Genomic DNA, 21280 nt, shown 5'->3' on the forward strand with positions numbered 1-21280 from the left:
GGTTAGTAGCAGCTCTTAGTGTGGTAATAGTACTAAATATGACAAAAAGACGTATTGAAAATTGAATGTTTATTTATAATATTCCAATAGCTTTTTCAGATATAATTCAATTTAAGATATAGTTATTCCTTCCCTTATAAAATGTTCCATGGATCTCTAAGATGCATCTGGTTGCTAGTAATAGAAAACCTCTTTCAAACTTGTTAATCATTAAGGGAATTTTCTGATGCACTTCATTTCCAGAAATGCAAAGTTTCCGGATTGACTTAATTGTGTGACCCATCTTTCAGGGATGTCATGAACGATTGGTTCTTTGCATCTCTCATTTCTCATTCTCTGGGATCGATCATTCCTTCTGTAGCAGTCTGCTTCATGTGGCCAGGGATGCTTCCTGCAACTCCCAGAGCTATCCTCAGGATGGAGCAAGAACTGCTTCCAGAAGGATCCTCAGAAATGGGCTCAAGGAGAAAAGGCCACATTTACCTATACTGGGCTACTTGTCTTCCTGTGAATCAGTAACTCCATCAGGATCTGTGGATTATTTTAGGTCTGATCCAAGTGCTCCAGCCTTAAACATGGAGGCAGTCAGTGGGGCTAGACTGGAGGTGGAAGGTATGCATCTGAAAGTCAGGATACTTGCTAGGAGGAGAGGGAAGAAGTATTGGTGGAGCAACTTGGCATTCTCTCTAGGCCTACAAATTCTTAGTTTTGTTATTTAGCTCACAGTTGATAGTAGAAGGCACTAGCAGTATTTTTGTTTTAACCCAACATAATAAACCAGGAATGGGGTAGGACTGGGCATCATTTTTTAAAAAGATTTCCAATTGATGTTAATGTGCGTACAAGGTTGTCCATGGCTGTTTTCATGAATTTGACAGCTAAGTCAATAAGGGAAGAGGCAGAAGAACTTAATGTGAGGGCTAAAGGTAATTTAAAATACTGGTTCTCTGTACTTATTCGATGGGGACAATAATATCTTTAGTAGCCTCTCATTTGATGGCACCAGTGGTGGCTAATAGTTACTATTATTCTTCATTAGTCCCAAATATAGTAGAGTAATAAGTGATTTATGATTTAACCTAAAGAAATCAAGAAAAGTTTAAATTGGACAGCAAGTGAGGACATACAATCTTACTGATTGCTGGTGGCTGCTTGGGGCTCTAAAGGGTGGAATTCATTTCTGACACAGCAAGATATATCTGGCTAAATATATAAAAAAAATTTCCAGTACAACTTTATGTTATAAATGTCAGCTGCAGGCCTGGATGTGTGGATGGGGTGTCTAATAATAAAATAATCACTCGTATTTGCCAAGATTTCCCCACATGACCAGCACTGTGTAAACATTTTTCATTTGTTATTTCTTGTGATTTTCACCACAGCTCTGTGAAGTATACATTATCATCTCTGTTCTTTAGCTAAAGTAGCTGATGTCTTTTGGAAATGTGAAGTCACTTACCCTAGGTCACAGAGTGAAAGATTTAAAGCCAGGATCCAAAGCAGACATGCAACAGGAAGTACCCTTAAAGAAGACAACCCCATGTGTCTGGAGAGCCAAGTGGGACATCTTTCCTTTTCCTCTTTGTTTCCTACTTTTTTAGCTTTGATTTAGTTAGGAATATATTCTGTCATTTTTACTAGCACTTTAGGTTTGTTTTAGATTTGCTCTGAGGTGTGATGCTCATCTTTGTGTTGTCCTTCTAGCTCCACAGCAGATGCATCTCTTCTCCTGGCCTCTTCCTCCCACTCAACCTTCCTTTCTTTCATCTCTCCTTTTTTATATCTTTATTGGAAACTTTAATATAGTTTCACTGACTTTTATTTTTGCTGAACTATTAAAATTAATTGTATTATTTTTTTGTTCTGTCCTCAATTTTTTGAATAGGTTTTTGATCTTAATGTTCTTCAGCTATGGACCCTGTGTATTTGTATGGGGAAGCCCCTAAGGTTGAATCTCCAAATTTTTCTCACTTTCCCAGAATAGAACCCAATTTGAAGGATGGTTAGGATTACTTTTTATTTACCATTTATTGAAATGCTATAGAAACAACTAAGAGTTAATAGGTTAATAGGCCCTGAGAGATGTCTGAAGCCCTTTTCTTCCATACAAAGTACCAAATTTTGTATATCATTTTGGCCAGAGGTTTCTTATTTATTCTCAACTCCTCTCTCCACTTCTCTCCCTTGCCCTTTACCCCTCCCCCACCTCCTCCCCCTAACCTCCCCACCCCACCCCATCTTCGTTCCCTTTTTTCCTCTCTCCCTACCTGTTTTTTTTTAAGTTGTTCATTCTACCTCTATAGGATTAAGACTATGGGAAGGTGCGTGTGTCCTATTAAATGAAGAATTTGTAGTTTACTTGACCCCCAGGCTTAGGCAAATATGACAACTCCCCAGCCTCATGCAAGTCTCTAGGTCCTATATAGTTACATGGGCCTTTCTTAGTAACTGTTAACATAAGACATCGTGGCTTAGCCTATGCCTAGTTTGGCTGACTGCAAAACATAAACATGGAAGGAACAAGAAAGAAAACAAGACTGACAGTGGTAAGACATGTTTATGCTTTAGGGTGACTTTCACATACAGGAACCTGACATTTAGTCCTCTGTATGTGTAACATCTAATTAGGATGTCAGTACAGAGTTGGAGAACATTTCTATCCTGTCCATTGTCCCTTCTAGGGAGGGTAGATACTATAAATGTATTTTTGGTTTATTTACTGTTCATTAACAATTAGAAATGTGCTGGGATATTTACCGTTCTTCCTCATCTCCCATTCTAGTAATGTCTTGAGGTAAAATACTGAAGATAATAATATCCTTTAAGATGATGACTGCACATATGATGCGATGCTACATCGTGTCCAACCAGAGAAATGAAAAGTTGTGCTGCAATTGTGTACAATGAATCAAAATGCATTCTGCTGTCATATATACCTAATTAAAATTAATTAATAAAAAAAGTTATAAGGCACATCTCTTAACCTGGAAAAATCTCTTAGTCTAGAGAAGAGTATGGGATGACCTAACAGTTTTATGACAAAAACATTTACATTTAAATAAAGTCCTGTTCTTCATGGTCTTGGATTATAATAACAACCTGTATGAATATAGCATGTAATTGAAATTGTAGTTATAGTAATAAAACAAGTTATTCTGATTTTTAAGAAAAAATAATGTTTGTATAAATAAAATAAGGTCACAGATATCAAATATGGTTTTATATAAGTAGAAAAGATAGAATTTTTGCTAAATGCAGAAATAAACCTTAGTTTTGTGTCATAGTTCATACACAATGAGAAGGAGAAAGTGCAGCAAGAGAAATAGGTATTCAGCCAGAGGCAGAAAGTCAACATGCCCCAGGAGAGGTGGCCTCAGTATCCTCTGTTCTCAGTGCCAGTGACTGACAGCTCCACTAGGCTCTGGCTCTCAGAGAGAACACAGGCAGCCCCCTGCCCAGGCAGAGTCCAACACAAAAAATACAAGCTTGCCTGGAGCCAAGGCAGCTTCACTTTAAGATGGGCACAGCTTCAGCCTTTGATTCCTTTTTCTTTGCTTCCAGTGTGTAGAGAGGGCCTGGTATGTCACTTAAAAGAAAATAGGGTCACAATCAACTGCTTTGGTCAAAGAAGTCTGTATAAGGTATGTTTGAGTCCTCCTTTGGGAAGCAAAGCTAATTCGTGCTTACACGTTCCAAAATCTGAGGAATGACAAGGTTGATAAAAGATGCATTTGACAGATACTTATTTTCCTCTCATCCTTGGAGAACACATGGGTGAAACATGCTGGTGGCACAGTGCCTGCTACAAAAGACTCAGAATCCTCTGGGGCTAGAGAAGCTGGGGTTGGTAGGTGGAGAGTATGGAGCTTAAAAAGGTGTTTTAATAAATACTAGGGCTTCTCTCACTAGAGGGTAAAATTCTTTCTCTTGACAGAGCCTAGTGGGTGTCAGGAACCCCACAGCCAAAATAAAAATGGAAAGTTAAAATAAGGATCATCAAATGAGGCAAGAGCTCTCAGGGAATATCCCAAAACAAAGAGATGCTGCATCTGATCCTCTCAAGAATCTCTAATCACCAGATATGGTCTTTAGACATTAACATAGATTTTCTGGCACCACGGTGGCTGTCCTTTTTTTTTTCTTTTTTTTTTTTTTTCATCTGCCCTCTTTCCAAATAATATGGTTTCTTTTATTACCATGGTTAGACCAACAACATAAATGAAATTTTGACTTATATTGGTATTGCTGATATTGTCAAGTGCACATTATATAATTTAAGGTAGAGAACACTAGAACTTAAGAAAGTTATGATGACATCATATTTCATTTCATGTTGGAATGGCCCTAATTTAAGTAATATGCTAAGTTAAATTCAGATATTGCAAGGACTCAACCTCCATGAGAAACTTACAAAAGGCTGTGCGAGGCTCCCTGCCCACTTCACAGGGTCTAAGTCATATGTGTGTGTTTTAAATCATTGACTTAGAAGAGCTGTGGCACAGAAAAATACCCTCATGAAAAAGCAATCAGAATTTTTTTTTCCCTTAGTGTTACTGGGGATCAAACCCAGCGATTTGCACATGTCAGGCAAATACTCTACCATTGAGCAACACTCCTATCCCAGAAATATTTTTTTAAATTCCTGTTTTGTGTCAGCTGGTTTCAACAGTTGAAATACCCATAATTATCTCAGGTTGTTAAATGCATTGAGGTCTATAAGAAAGAAAGAATATTTAGAGCAATGAATGACAATCTACTATGGATGACAACTCTTGCAGATTTATTAATAAAGATAGGCAATTTTACTTAAGTCCAAGAGTTTACCAGATTTTTCTTTATGGTTAGGATAGAACCATAGTACATTTACCTTCCTGTTTGAAACAGTTGAAGAACTAGACAAAATATATGAGATGTTGGAACTCGTTATAGCAAACACCAGGTAATTAAGTACAGTGACTTCAGAGATAGCAAACTAAGTAGATGAAGATAAGCCCTATCATGGGTCCACATTTACTGGAGAAATTGGTAGGGCTGAAGAAAAGGAAAGAGGAATACAGACAGTGCCTGTCAATCTTGGAATGGTCAATCTTGGAGATGGGAATTTTGGCAAAACAATGTAAATGAATTTGCAAAGCAGATTACCAGAGGAATGGCTCATAGACTTAAATGTAATACCTGATATTAGGAACAAGAATCCTAACATATAGGATTATTAGGTATAATGCCAAACACACGATCCATAAGAGAACAAATTGACAAATTAATCAAAATTAAGAACTTCTTGTTAAGAGAATGAAAAGATAATGGGGGAAAATTGCAAATATTTGCATATCTGGTAAAAGACTTGAACGGGAATATATAAATAATTCTAAAAACTCAATGAGGAAAAAAAACAATAAAAAATGAGCAAAAAATTCTAATAGCTAACCATCCTATATAAGGATGGCAGATAAGCTCATGACATGATTTAAATATCATCAGTTACTAAAGAAATGCCAACCAGCACTATAAAGAGGTTACTAGTACCTAACTATTAATATGATCATAATTGAAAAGATCTATGTATCAAGATTTGACAAGGAACAGGAACTCATACACTCCAATGGGATGTAAGATGGTTCCTAAAAAGTTAAACATGATTATCTTATGACTCAGTCATCTCAAGCCTAACTCTTTCCTTATGATAAATGAAAGCAGATGTTCTTATATTTCTACATGAATATCACAGTATTTTTATTTGTAATAGTCCCAAACTCCTAACAATCCAATGTCCATCACATGAATGCATAAATACATTGTGGTATTCCCTAAATGAAATGCTACTTAGCAAGGAAAAGGAATGAACTACTGATAGAACAACATGGATCGGAACTTTATGGAGCATGGGTATGTTTATTGCCTTGATTGTGGTGATGGTTTCATGAGTATAAATAAGCCCAAATCTATCAAATTATACCTTTTAAATGTGCACTTCTCTATATGCCAATTATACCTCAATAACACTGCTTTTACAAAAATTAACTGTGAATCCCATGTAGGCATTTTCTTGCTCTTTACCTAACTTCTTGAAATAATGTCAGACATTACTACTTCATTCACTGAAAAAGTCACGTTACAACTTTCCCCTCTTCTCTAGGTTGTGGTACAATATAATGATGATTACAGTTGTCTTTGATAGGCTGTATCTAACATGAGAAACATTATGGTTACTCTAGAGGTATGGAGCCTTTAAATTCTTATGGTTGTTTGTAAAGCTCTTGATTCTTGGAGGACAGATAAATTATTATAATCATTTGAATCTTGATTATGTTATTAAAACTTAGACTTTTATAATACCCCTTCTTGTAGTTTGGGGTTTTATATGTGTATAGATATGTGTGCACCTAAATTTTCTATTGTTAGACTTAAATCTATCAATAGTCCCAAGCATTTACTAAAAAGGACTAGGGCTTTTGATAGGAAAGAGTTGCCCATCTGAATCTGTTCCATTTGTTTCTTTGTGTTTACTGTTCAGTTTGTAGTACTTACAGAAATAAATCTAGTACCTAATTTGCTATTTAATAGAAACTTTTTAAAAATGTCATGAATATTTTTGATCTCTTGAGATAATATAGCTCATAGATTAATAGCTTTGGCATTTTTACTATATGCTGAATTTCTTTAAATTTTCCCTAGCATTTTTTCAAACATGGAGTAATTTCTTCCTCACCTATTTCACATTAGAACTATATAACATAAAAATGCTCAAGTAAACATGATATATAAATATTTACATACTATAGGAACTTTTCTGTGTACTCAGATTTATGTACACTGCACAAATATTAATTTTGTCTTGTTTCTTTGAGTTTAACCTGCTAAAACTTATAGAAATCCAAATACATGTAATAAACACAAAGTAAAGATTTCTATTTTATATGAAACACTTAATTTTGACATGAAGTTAAGTAATCTTTCCACATTCTCATGGTATTAGCAAAGTAATTGTGTACATACAATTGCTTCCATCTGAGTTCTTTGTATCCTTTCAAAAATTTAAAAAGCAGAGAAAGGGTGAAAGAGGGGAAGAGCCTGTTTGGAAGACGAATCCTTCCAGGGAATGTCCTAAGTGACCCACCCTCTTCAGCCATGCTCCACCTGCCTACAGTTCCCATCTAGTCAGTCCATTCAAATTGGGATAAATTGATTATGTCTCAGCTTTCATAACTTAATTCCTCCTCTGAATATTCCTGCATTAACACAGGAGCTTTGGGGTGACACCTTATATTCAAACCATAACAGGTAGAAATAGATCTTGGGCTAGCTAGATGGCAGTTTATTCATCTAAAATAATTCCATGAATTAATCAATTCAGTTAAAAAAATTGTGCCATGTGTTACAAATAAGTTGCCCTTATGAAAGCAGTTTATTCCAACAGGAATTGTTCCTTTCAAGTACCATTTATAACCTTCTTGGAACCTAATTCTTGCCCTCCTGGCAAATAGTTCCTACTTAAGTTATCAAGGTCATGACCAGTTACTCAGATGGGGTTTCCTGAGTTCAGCATTTCTACTTTATCCATGGAATTTGATTCTTAGACTTTAGACACCAAAAAAGGAAAACTATGTATTACCAGAACAACACTCCAAACAATGCACCAGTGGAATTACTTACTAAATCGATTGAACACACTTTTAGTGTAGTGAAAATCTCTGCAATTGCTTCCATAGCCTCTCTCCCTTTTCTAAACATTGCTTTTCCCCTTCTTCAAACCTATAGTTTCCTAGAATGAACCACCACAGTCTCACAGTGTTTTCAGGAGGAGCAAAGTAGAACCAAGACGTTAGGGCATCTTGACTATGACCTTGGTCATATACTTTAGTCTTTCTAAACCTGTTTCCACACTTAACAAACAGGATGTTAGTAGCACCTACCTTGTAGAATTATTCAGAAAGAGAAGCAATCTCTAATGTCCAGAGTCTGGCATGGCACTCAACTCTCATGCTACCCATAAACAAATTCACAGACACCAACATCAGACAAGGTCATCATAACCATGATGAAGGAGGAAAAAGCAAAGCCAATCATAATCATATCTAAGGACCAAACAACAAAAAAATTAAAATAAAAATTCAAAACCAAAACAAAAATATTATCCAAACCACAACAGTGACCAAATCTCTCCCCTTTCTAATTATTTTTTATTTTATTTCTTTTTTCCTTGCTAATTTGATTGACTTTCTCCTTTACATTTTGTCTGACTAGAAGGTAAAAATTATATGGTACCCAATCATAAAATCATCCTTTTTCCTGACAACATCCAGTGCAGGGCAAAGCCTGCTTTCATTAAACCATCTCCAAAGTTCTCTAACAAAGGTAAAATTCTAATGCATGAAGCGCATCTAGTTTTTGTATCTGATATTTTGACACCCGATGCCTTGCTGACTAGGAAAATCTGATCCTTTCTGGGGTTAGGAAGGGGACACTCTATAGAGTTTGCCTTTCCCCAAACCAGCCAATCTGGGACTCATTTAGCCCTTGTGAGACACTAACCTTCTGCCCTAATTAACCCAGAACCAGGCATCACACAACTGCAGGCAGCCTCTATTCCCCAGAGCTTCCTGAAGTGATGTAAAGTGGCCAATCCTAACTTGGTCAGCCTGCTTACCCTGCCTTGCCCATTCGTTCCTGGGGGAACCACAATAAAGGCTTTTTCCAGGTCCCTTGCTCTATCTCTACCTGGAAGGATTCGTCTCCAACCTGATTGTTTTCTCCCCATGGCATGGCAGGCCCTCCTTTTCTTTGATGCTGTGAGTAATGAACTATTTCCCGTGGCAATCTTCTGATCTGTCATGTGCACACAACTGGAATGAAACCAAAATCTCAAGTACATTTTAAAACACCTATAAGTCTTTTCCATTCTCTTACAAACATGCCCTACAGTTATCTACAAGTCAGTAAACCCAAGTTTATCCAACAACAGGTGCATTTCTAGTGGTATATCTGGACGGCATTGATACAAGATTTAAGGAGGAGATGAATGTGAAGTCTAGTAACTGAAACTATTGAAAACTCAATGATATTATTATTTAAAATCAGATCCATGGTACATTGCCTCAGAAAAGGAAATGGGTGGGTCAATCCATGTTTGTCTTCAGAAAAATAGACCTATTAATAGGTAAAATTCACAAGGTACTAAAAATATTTTGCCATATGACCTTGGAAACAGATAACTCATCTAAGATGATAGAGAAGAAAGAACTTAATGCTGGCAAAAATGCAGAGAGGAGACAAAGAGAATTTCCTGGGTTCCTCAACAGTACCTGGTGTCAACTGAGGTCACAATACCTCTAGTCTAGAACTCTCCTCTCCTTTGGATCCTGTGAGGTACCTCAGTGTTCTTATAAATCCCAATACATTTTATGGGAGCCTAAGGTTATTATGTTCAGCCAAGAGAAATCCTAATAGATGTACATAATTAATAAACAAAATATTAAATGGGTCAGGTCTTTAAAACATTCTAGTAAATTTTTCTATTCATGGGTAAATTTTCTTTGACATTTGTTTTCTTATTTCTGTCTTGACCTACTGCTGTCCCTTTATGCATTTCTATTTAAGATCACATGGAATTTCTAGCATCCATTTTGTCATGGTTTCATGAAGACCCTTGAAGAACTTTTATTACCTTTGCTACAGATACAAAGCTGCTGCTGCTATGGTGCTGTGGATCAGGTTCTTTGGGTCTCTACTCATGTTTTAAGCTGAGTTGCTCTTTTGGGGGATATTTTTTTTTTAAGGTTTAAAGCCTCTAAGTCCTTTGTGGCTATGCTTTTAAAACATTTTTGTAATTCCAGGTATGATGGTGCACACCTGTAATCTCAGCAACTTGGGAAGCTGAACAACTTAGCAAGGCCCTCAGAAACTTAGCAAGTTCCTGTCTCAGAATTAAAAAGAATAAAACGGGCTGGGAATGTAGCTCAGTGGGTTCAATCACCTATACCTAAATAAATAAACACAATAAAACATATTCTCTAAATATTAAAATAAAACAACTCCTAGTATTTGTTTCATTTGGCATAGAATTATTTTATCATAAGTTTATAAATTGCAAAAAATATAATCCCTGTCATGCTGGACTTCTGCTTCTAATTATGTATTTTTTTCAAAGCCTAAGAGCTCATATTTAACTTATTTTTTAGCAATGTTTTTCATTTTCTATAGATCAGAAAGCCAGTCCTCTTTGTCAAACCAGTCAAAAAAAAAAGTGCAGTTGTTTATATCAGGAAACATCTAAATTTACTTCTCCCCCTCCAAGTCAAACAAACACTGTAAACTTGTCTCTTGAACAATTATTTCATTCAGACTCAGAGATAGATGTGAACTTGTCCTGTGTTTGTTGACATGGTAAAAGAGGATATCTTCTGGACTCCTTGGCCATGTTTTCTTTGCTAGCTGCTCCAGGACTCTCGCTTCACACTTATTTCTTCTTGAATTGTCTGTACTGCACACATTGCCCCCACACCAGCCTGGAAGAAAGCATTGTTTTAAGATTTTAATAGACCTATTAATAGGCAAATATTCAGGATAGTGAAGAGATATGCCTTTCTCCTTCTTTTTAAAAATGTCCATATTCTTTAATGAGCTTATTGGATTGGGGTGAGGATGTGGGCCATCAGTGAAAAGACAGCTCTCCTTTTTATGTCTTTCCTTTTTATCAAGAGGAGGGAAGAGAAAAAAGTGGCAGAGAGAACACTAGTAGTGCTCTCTGGCAGATCTGTTCTTGGAAGAGTAGAAATAAAATTTGAGGATCTAAGAAATGATTCCTTTAAACTACTTTTATTGTATGGCCTTTAGAAAATCTTCATGTCTCCCCAGGTATGCAGCTGTTTCCTTGTAAAAATCGATGCTTTAGCTTAGGCAGTGGTTCCTCCCCCTCAGAGAGAAGCAGAACCCTCCCAAGGGCTTCTCAGCGCAACTGCCAGTTCCGCCCCAGAAATTCTGATTCTGTATGGATTTCATTTAGGTCCTAGGAACAAGCATTTTAGTCTCCTCAAGTGACTGTGATGCTCATGCTGATTGCAAAATCAGTGCTCTGAACTAGTAGAATCTCAGGCAAGAGTTTTAAAAATACAGATCAAGGATCTGAGTACCTAGTGGTGAGATGTGGAAGGTCAAATGAAAATTAAAAATAAGAGGCTTAATTCTTCTGTCAAAAATAAGAGATTCCCCTCCTTTTCCCCTAGAACTCTAAAATTTTAAGTATTCTCTTCTCTTTAAAATGGCTGTATAACCTTTTTAAAACCAGATAGGCCTTTGTTGGCTTGATGTCAGGAATGTCTTTCTCAAGAGCCTGAACTCCCTTTATTGGAAATGTAACGATCAAGGGAGATAGTTCCTGGTTTCAGTCTGGAAGTTTCTGAGACAAGGAGGGCCAACATCTACAGGCCCCTGTTCCAAATTGCAGAACCAACTCCTTCCACACAGATAGAAGGATTTTGCTTTTCTCTCCAAAATGGTACTGTCTTATTGGAGAACAACCTTTTGTTGATCTTGAGAACGTGCATGTGTAATAGGATGTACCTGGTTCTCTGAAATGATATGTCTTCCCATCACTCTCTCAGAAGATTGCCTATGATATGCAAATATAAACCATATTCTAGTTTAATGTCTATTCAATAGTAAAGCTTTTTTCTGTCTCTACTGTATTTGTGGAGAGGTTTTCTGGGTTGAGGGAATATTTTATTTCCTTAACAGATGTCAGAGTTTTTTGTTTTTGTTTTTTGCAGTTCTGGGGATTGAACCCAGGAACTCGAACATACTAGGCAAGCACTCTACCACTGAGCTACATCCCCAGTGCCCAAAAAGTGTCAATATTTCTTACCATTGGTTCCCCAGAAGAAGCAGTGAGCCTGCAGTTGGTGTAGAAACCATAGTGGAGAAGCTTTATCCCATTGCTTCCAAGGTCATGTGGTCAGCCTTCAAGGGTTCCCATAGGACCAGGTCACATCTGACCTGTGCTGATGCCTTTGGAAGCACTGTAGAGGGGCCAGGTCATGAGTGAGTGAATATGTGGTCAGAAAGTACTTGTGCAGGTAGTGTGTCCTCACAGCCTGCCTATAAGACTTACCTCTGGCAGGCTCCTCTCTTTAGCCTCTCAGTGCAATGCCTCAGTGGGATTGTCCTCTTATCATTGAGGGTGCTGCTTTGTGCTTGCTCTAGGATTGAGACTGTGGAGAATTGGGACTGTGCATCTCAGAAGAGTCACCACCCTTCAGGAAGGACCACTATTTCCTCTGATATTTCTGTTTTCACACTTAGATCTTGCCTTTGCCTTGTTAGCTGCCGTGGTTTCAAGTCTTATCTCAATGAGCTTTGTATTAGTGAGCTTTTCATCACTGTGACAAAACACTAGAGAAAAGAAAAAGGATGAAAGCTTTATTTTGGCTCATGGTTTTAGGGGTTTCAGTCCCTAGTATCTGGTCCCATCTCTGGGTTTGTGGTGAGGCATAAGGTCATGGCAGGCAAGGAGTAGTGGAGCAAAGCTGCTCACTCATGGCAGTCAGAAGAAGGGAAAGAGAAAGAGGGGGTTGGGGGAGAAAGTGGCCAGGGACCAGATGTGGTGGTCCCTAAGATTATGCCCCCAAGGACCAGTTCCATTCAACTAGGTCCCACCTGTCTGCAGTTTCCACCACATGCCAATAGTTCTTTTTATTTATGAATCCATCAATGGATTAGTCCACCGATGGGGTAAGGGTCCTCATGTTCTAATCATTTCTCCAAAGCCCCACCTCTTGACATTGCTGCACTGTGGACAAAGTCTTTAAAACAAGAACCTTTTGGGGGCATTCCAGATCCAAAGCATAAGAAGGCAGTAATGCTAGGAAAAAACTCCCTGCATTGTAAACTCCTTTTCCTCTTTTGTGTCCCTGCCTATCTCCTTACCTGTGGACTGTACTTCCATTCGGGGATATTTTCCTGTTAAGCGGGGTGAAATCTGGGTGTTAGCAGGTGGGGATGTCCAAGAGTGTGATTTGAGGTATGCTAAAAGATATCTTCCCCACCATCATACCTACTCTCAGTATGGCACACTAAACCATTTGCCTTTTATCACAAGAAGGGTCTTGGATGGAAAGTAGATTAGAGGCCGTGTGAGGAAAGGAGAGAGAGAAGTGGTGCTCAGATCTGGGCCAATCACTTACAACAAGTTTCGTTTTGTTTTTAAATTATTTCCTTCATTTCCTTTTTCTTAGCACAAAATGTATAGACATTTCTTTATATCAATATTTGACATATTAAAAAAGTGCCAACATATTTTAGACAATACACTAGAAATAATAAATAGGCTTTTTAAAAAATCATATATATCCTTTAAATGCTGGGCTCTTTCAATTTTTCTAAAGAGACTAACTTTTTCCATGGCAACAATATATGTACATTTTGTAATGAAAATTTATGATGATAAATACACAGGCATCTATATATTTCCACAGTATCTTTCTTTTTCACAGTTACCAAAAATTTACACAAATCCAAGTGAGTGATGTTTTTTCCCATTCTTTCACCTTCAGTATGTGGATGTCTTTGCCTATGAGGTAAATCTCTTGGAGACAGCATATTGTTGGGTCTTGTTTTTTAATCCATCTGCCACTCTGTGTCTTTTGATTAATGAGGCTAGGCCATTCATATTCAAGGTTATTATTGAGATATGATTTGTATTCCAGTGACCTTGGTTTATTTCTAGTTTTTAATTTGATTTAGTTTCTCCTCTGATTGACTATTCCTTTAGTGTAGTTCCTCCCTTTGCTGGTTTCACTTTTTTTTTCCATTTCATCTTTATGGTATATTTTGTTGAGAATGTTTTGTTGTGCAGCCTTTCTAGTTGCAAAATCTTTTAACTTTTGTTTATCATGGAAGGTTTTTATTTCATCTTCAAATCTGAAGCTTAATTTTGCTGGATGTAGGATTTCTTCTTTGGTATATGTTATTCCAGAAGCTCTTAGCTTTGAGGGTCTGGGTTGAGAAATCAGCTGAAATGTGAATTGGTTTCTCCCTTTACGTAAACTGCTATTTTTCTCCTGCAGCCTTTAAAATTCTATCCTTATTCTGAATGCTAGGCATTTTCATTATAATGTGCTTTGATGTGGGTGTGTTGTAATTTTGTACATTTGGGGTTCTGTAAGCCTCTTGTATTTGATTTTCCATTTCATTATTTAGGTATGGGAAAACTTCTGATATTATTTCATTGAAAAGACTGTGTATTCCTTTGCTTTGTATCTCCACTCCACATCTTCATGTATCTTGATAAATCTTAAATTTGGTCTTTTCATGTTATCCTGTACTTCTTAAAAGTTCTGTTCATGGTTTCTTAATGTCTTCTCTCCACAGTCAATTCTATTTTCAAGATTATGTATTTTATCTTCATTGCCTGAGTTCTGTCTCTTTAGTCCAGTGGTCTAGTCTGTTGGTGATGCTTTCTATTGAATTTAATTTGGTTTATTGTTTCCTCCATTTTGAGAATTTTTGCTTTTTTTTTTCTTCAGAATCTCTGCCTCTCTATGGAAGTGATCTTCCACTTCTCTCTGATTTCATTACTTATACCATCTTTTACTTTGCATATCAGTTTAACTATGTATATTCTAAACTCTTTTTCTTACATTTCTTCCATTGTGGTGTCAATGGATTCTGTTATTGAATTACCTCGGTATGTTTGGTGTGATTTGTTCCCTTGTTTTTTCGTGTTGTTTGTGTGGCTACTTATTTAACAGTATGAATCTGAGACTGTAGAGTTTCTGCCCTGTGGATTTGTAGTCCTATAAATCTTTATAGTCCCTAAAGTTTTCCAGTACCTCACTGCTTAGGGGGAGACAAATAATAATAACAACCAATACAAACAAAATATAACATTAAACTGAGTAGTTCCTAATATGTAGCCTACAATGTTAATTATCACAACAAAAATAAATTATATGATGTTATTGCCTACAATAAAAACAGCAAGTTTGCAAAAGGGTTTATAATTTCAAATGGTGGACAGGGAGAAAACAGAAGTGATACAGGATGTGATGATTATGAGGGAGAAGGAGAGAAGTAAAAAATTAAAGGAAGAGTGAAAGAGAATTATAAAGATTGGCTGTTAGCAGAATAAAAGAGAATCAAGAGAAACAGGAGAAAATTTATATATGTGAAGTAAAAATTAAAAAAAAAATACAAATACAAAACCAAAGTATACTAATCAAGCATCCTACTTCACAAAAAAAAAAAAAAACACAAAAAACTAATCCATGAAAAATAACTGGATTTAAAAATGCTAGAAATGAGGAAAAAATATATATATATATCCATGTATCATGAAGGTCATAATTAAACAGAGAAAAAGAATAATTTTAAAAAAAGATCTTGATGAAAATTTAAAGAATTTTTTCCATTGGAGTTCAAAAGAGTCTCAGCTTCTCTTCTCAGCAGTTTTAAGTGGGGTCTTCTGGAGCGTGATGTTCCACTGTCTGGATTGCAGGAATGAGATAATCACATTGGTGGAATTCCTGGAGGCAGGATTTAGGCTTAGGTGGACTCCAAGCTCTTTGCTTAATGCCAGTTGGTTTACAGATTTTAAATCAGGGCACCTTCAGCACCCCGTACTTGCTGGTCCTCGATGGAAGATTGCACTCCAGGGATCTCCCCTGGGTTTCACTCATGTGGAGGGGGACCCAGATCTTAGTCTCTCCTATGTCACCTTTGAACCCCATGTTTCTGGTCATGGGTTCAGTCTCCAAGCAATCTCGCCTGTCCCTGCCCTTCTGAATTTCCCAACTGATGCATCTCTCCCAGTAGGTCCTGCAAGCAGACAGATTGGAGGGGGAGTAGTACAGCTGGGTGAGTTTCCACAATCAGTTTTCCCCTATGTAAACCTCTCTCCGTGTTTAATTTTGTCCTGGTCACTTAAGCATACTCTATGCCATGCAGTGTGTGTTTCCTTGGCCTGTATTTCAGGCCAAACTCCAGTTTGCCAAGAATTGGCCTCCTCAGTTGCTGGCCCCCATGCAGCAGCTACAAAATGGTTCCTTCCTTTGTCCTCTGCAAGCTACTTGGAGAGATGGTGGCTTTTTTCCCTGCACATGGATATTGTGCAGTGCATCTTTCAGGTTTGCCAGGCAATGTTCTTGATCTCTACACTCTCCCAAAAATGTAGGTTTCTTTAATTCCCTATCTTTCCACTGTGCTCATGGAGGGACTGCTGTGGCTGGTGCTGCCAGCCCAGTCGCGGTAGTAGCTGTGCCACTGGGGATTTCTTTCTTATTTTATTATATCCAACTTCCTGAATCCCTGATCTGCTTTGAATATCCAGTTTTAAGTTCCAGTAAAGTCCTCCATCTTTTTTTTTTTTTCACCCATTTTGCTGAGAGCTTCTTGTCTGTTTTCTTGGTTCCACTCCACAGAGCAGCCAGGAACACAAACTCCTTTTATTTCACCATCTTGAAAAAACCCTAGATCCTTCATTTATAAAATGGAGAAAAGTTACCCATCTTTCTTGTTGTTAAGATCCTATTTGGTGCTTTTGGGGTACCTAGGCTATGTGAAGGCTCAGATCAGATGATATGAAGTAGCCTCTTTTTAGACAAAGAGCATACCCCTGATGGTGCTGAGTAAAATGATGGGGGCTGGTGGGCTCTGTGAGAGCTAAGACATTACCAACAGGGAAGTCTGGGCTCAGCATGAAGGGGAAATATATCTGCAATGGAGGAGAGAGAGAAATACTTATGGAAGCACAACTTCCCCAGCCTTATAATTTTGCCAGCTGCAAATCACAAATATTGTTATCAAGAGGTCTAAGTGGGAAAGGCACCATAAACATACCTTGGAGAAAGTATAGTCTCTTCAACAAATGGTGTTTGGATAATTGGAAATCCATATGTAATAAAATGAAACTAGACCCTTATCTCTCACTCTGCACAAAACTCAACTCAAAGTAAATCAACGACATAGGCATTAGACAGAGACCCTGTGATTACTAGAAGAAAAAGAAGGTACAAATCTCCATCATGTCAGCTTAGGAACTGAATTCTTCAACAAGACTCCTAAATTTCAAGAAGTAAAACCAATAGATGGGATGGTATCAAACTAAAGGAACAATCAAGAACATGAAGAGAGAATCTACAGAATGGAAGAAAAATCTTTACTACATGCACCTCAGATAGACCATTAACCTCCAGGGTATATAAAGAACTCAAAACACTTAACAGCAAAAAACAAAAAACAAACAAACAAAAAAACCCACAAATAACCCAATCAATAAATGGACAAAGAAACTGAGCAGACACTTCATAGAAGAAATACAATCAGTCAACAAATATATGAAAAAAATGTTTAACATCACTAGCAATTAGAGAAACAAAGTTTAAAACTACACTGAGATTTTAACTCACTCTAATCAGAAAGGCAATTATCAAGAATAAAAGTAACAATAAATGTTGGTGAAAATATAGTCTCATGTGGGGGAAAATGTACATTCATGCATTGATGGTGGGACTGAAAATTGGTGCAACCACTCTGGAAAGCAGTGTGGAGATTCCTCAGAAAACTTGGAATGGAAATGCCATTTGACCCAGCTATCCCAATCCTCAGTTTATGACCAAAGGATTTAAAATCATTATACTACAGTGATGCAGCCACATCAGTGTTTATAGAAGCTCAATTCACAATAGCTGAACTATGGAACTAACCTAGGTGCCCTTCAACAGATGAATGGATAAAGAAAATGTGGTATATATACACAGTGCAATATTACTCAGCATTAAAGAAGAATGAAATGATGTTATTTACTGGTAAACGGATGGAGGTGGAGAATATCATACTAAGCAAAATAAGCCAATCCCAAATAATCAAAGGTTGAAGGTTTTCTCTGGTATGTGGATGCTGACTTACAATGGGGGGGTGGAGGTTCATGGGATTATACAGAGGGAGTGGGGCAAAGAGAGAGCATATGGAAATGGTAAAACGGTAGAATGAATCAGACATACATTTCCTACATTCATATATGAATACATGACTAGGATAACTATACATCATGTACAACCATGGAAGAATGGGAAGTTATACTCCATCTATGATATGTAAAAATACATTCGACTGTCATGTATAACTAAAAAGAACAAATAAAGCATGTTTAAAAAAGAAGTCTAATGGCTTATTTTCTGTAGATTATCACATTATTGAATTAAGAACAAATGAATGGAAGAAGGAAGAGATGAATGTTACTTGTTTTAAGATGCAGTTTGAGATGTAGACATATTTTTGGTGAAGTCTTGTTTTAATGACACATGTGAAATAGAGGATTTCAAGAAAATGCCAGTCCAAAAGTTTTATTTGCAATTCTGAAATTAAAAATAATCTCTGAAATGCAAAGTTTGTGGACAAATTTATGGCAAACTCATTTAGCAGCAAAACCTCAACTGATGTAAAACTTGATGACCATTCTGAAATGGTGAACACAATAATATCTCAGGATTCCCTATAATATTAGCAGTTTGGTCTTAAATTTATTTACTTTTTATCCACCCCACTACCACCACCACCACCACTGGGCACAGTGACTGATATAATGCTCCCAAATGATGGTTAACTCTAAAGCTAAACTTATATGAGTCAAATGCAACCTACATAAAAGCCATGTTCATGAATAATTTGCTTTTTGAGTTGAAGCATTTAAATGCAAAAGACTTGGTCTCTGGAAAGTGTTTAGATTCATGGCTTTGTCTTCACATTTTCTGTGACCCAGACACCAGTGCAGACACAAAACTTGCTCTGTTATTGGAACAGCACCTAGTGCTCAAGGTTGAGGTTTGGCTTTAGTTTTCTGTGGTACAGAGTCCTCTTCTGAGTTTCAGAATGACTGTGAGCTCAGAGGCAATAGGGACAGATGCTAAAAGCTAAATTCCCATGTGATTGGCTGCCTCCTCCTCAGGAGCACAAATAAGTCACAGATTTAGAAGGGCCACCACTCCTGTGGCTGTGCTATTTATTAGGCTATAATTTATGTTCAGAGGCAGGGGATTCCAAATGTAAAGGCCAAAGCATCAGGAAGCCTTCTTGACATCTCAAGAATGATTCTGTGTCCTAGGACATCTACCAAGCCCTCCAGGGGAAGCTGAGCAAGCGGGATAAAATTTCTCATTGGCTTCCTTAAATTCGAGTGAATGGTATTATGCATTCTTACATCAAATGTAGATGGGGCTGGACTCCACTTTCAGAGAAGAGGAGGGGTGTTGAGTCAGTATAATTATTGCATCTCTCGGATATGACCACCCACCCAACTGGAGCCCTCTGGGCTCTGCACCCAGTTTACTTCCTGACTGCACAGGTTTTCTTTGGCACAGACAACGAATGCCTCAGGTGCTTTCCATTTGTCCCTTGCCAAAAGCTGCCTGATGTGTGAAGTGCCTGGCTTGAAAATGTTCCAACGCAGCATTCTTTGGGTTTGAGGTTTGTTCTCACTGGTGCTCATGGGTGTGGGAAGTTCCCTGGGGGCTGAGGCAGTGGCTCCCTTGCTGGACTGAGCAGTGATCTTCTGCTGTGTGTCTGAGATTTCTCAGCAATAAAAAGCATCCAGGTTTTGAGGAGGTTTTGGATTTGCCAATTATTTTCAAATGCATGGTGGTTGGTGTTACTTTCTCCAATTCTCAAGTCAGAAGACAGAAAGTTGTTTTCTTGTCATCTTTGTTTGTTTTAGGCCATAGAATTTTAAGTCCAAATTTGCATTTCCTGGTTAGATTTCCATTGTAAGTGTTGCAACACAACATTTCAGATCTGACAACACAACCTGTTAGAAATCTCCTAAGGAGTAAATACTTGTTAACTGACTCTACGCCCCACTCCCCTCCCTTTCCAAGATTTTTATTCTGCTTAGCACCTAACTTATAATGTCTTTTATTAAGATCAGAAATTTAATTATGTACAAATCTGAAACCTGAACCTATTAAGTCTATAGATCCCTTGGAAATGCCATTTTCCGGGTGTGCAATCACTGTAAATGTGCAAAAATGTTGCACAAAAATTAAGATTCAAAGCTTAACTTAAAATAAGCTGAGGGACTAGCATTTTAAATAGAGAAAAACTGCTCTATAGACATGGGAAGAAATAAGAAAACTATGTGAGATAAATGAGAAGGGAAATTACAAGGATTGTATCCACACAGAAGTTATTAGAGGAGAGACACTGGAGGAAAGAAGGACATGAAGTTGGTAAACTGCAAACCCCTGCAGAATCCTCTTGCCTGCTCAGCTCTCCTCCCCACTGTCTTCCTGGGTCCCCCTCAACCCAGGCAGCTGCTCACTCCTCTGAGTGTTTGGACATAATCACACCCTCCTGTGTGTCTGTTTACCTTTGGGTGTGTAATTGCACTTCACATCATCATCAGGGTTTATTTATTTTTAATTTTTTAAATAGTGATTATTCTTTTTTAAAAAAATCTATTTTTTTTGTAGTTGTACACAAAAACTCTATTTATTTATTTATTTATTTATTTATTTATTTATTTCTATGTGGTGCTGAGGATCAAACCCAGGGCCTCAAATGTGCGAGGCAAGTGCTCTACCGCTGAGCCATAACCTCAGCCCTATCATCAGAGTTTATTAACTCTCTCTTCTACTAGACTTTAATCTCCTTGAGGGGGAGGATCATGAGAAATGTCTAAGATGGTACATTCTATGCAGCAGGCTATCAGTGAGTGTTAGCTCTGTGTGTGTGTGTGTGTGTGTGTGTGTGTATGTGTGGGTAAATAGTGTCTGTGATAGAAATGTGATGTTCCACCCAGATGATCCCCCCTCAAAGAAGGACTTGTTCCTTGGGAACTGTTAGTGGACAGCCGTCAGCTCTCAGCCAATCTGGAGATGGCCTGGGATGGGGAGAGCTGCCTCATCCCCAGATCATGCCCTTCTGGGGCTGGGCCATACCTACTGCCTGGGGCCGGCTATCTGTGCCTGGCAGTGGTAGCTCTGAAGGCCATTTTAGCTCCAGGATTCTCTGTGAGCTTGTCCAAGGTTCCTGGGGCTCTCATAGGTTGGCCTTTCTCTCTGTCCACTCCTATTCTTGCCCCTTGCAGCCATAGGCGTTGCTCCCTATGAATGCTCAGTACGCCAAGTCCCAGCTCAGAGTCTATTTCCAGGAGAACTCTTCTTGTAACATCATTTAGCAGAGGTTAAACAATAGTAATGGCCTGGAGGTAGAGAACTGAAGCAGAAATATTTTAATATCTTAAACAGTTTTGGGGTTTTACAGGAGAATAAGTAAATACAAAACTGAGAAAGCA

The sequence above is a fragment of the Marmota monax genome, unplaced genomic scaffold (assembly GCF_021218885.2).
Source record: "Marmota monax isolate L192 unplaced genomic scaffold, Marmota_monax_Labrador192_F-V1.1 WCK01_AAM20220418_F8-fsc00049, whole genome shotgun sequence".
Taxonomy (NCBI): Eukaryota; Metazoa; Chordata; class Mammalia; order Rodentia; family Sciuridae; genus Marmota; species Marmota monax.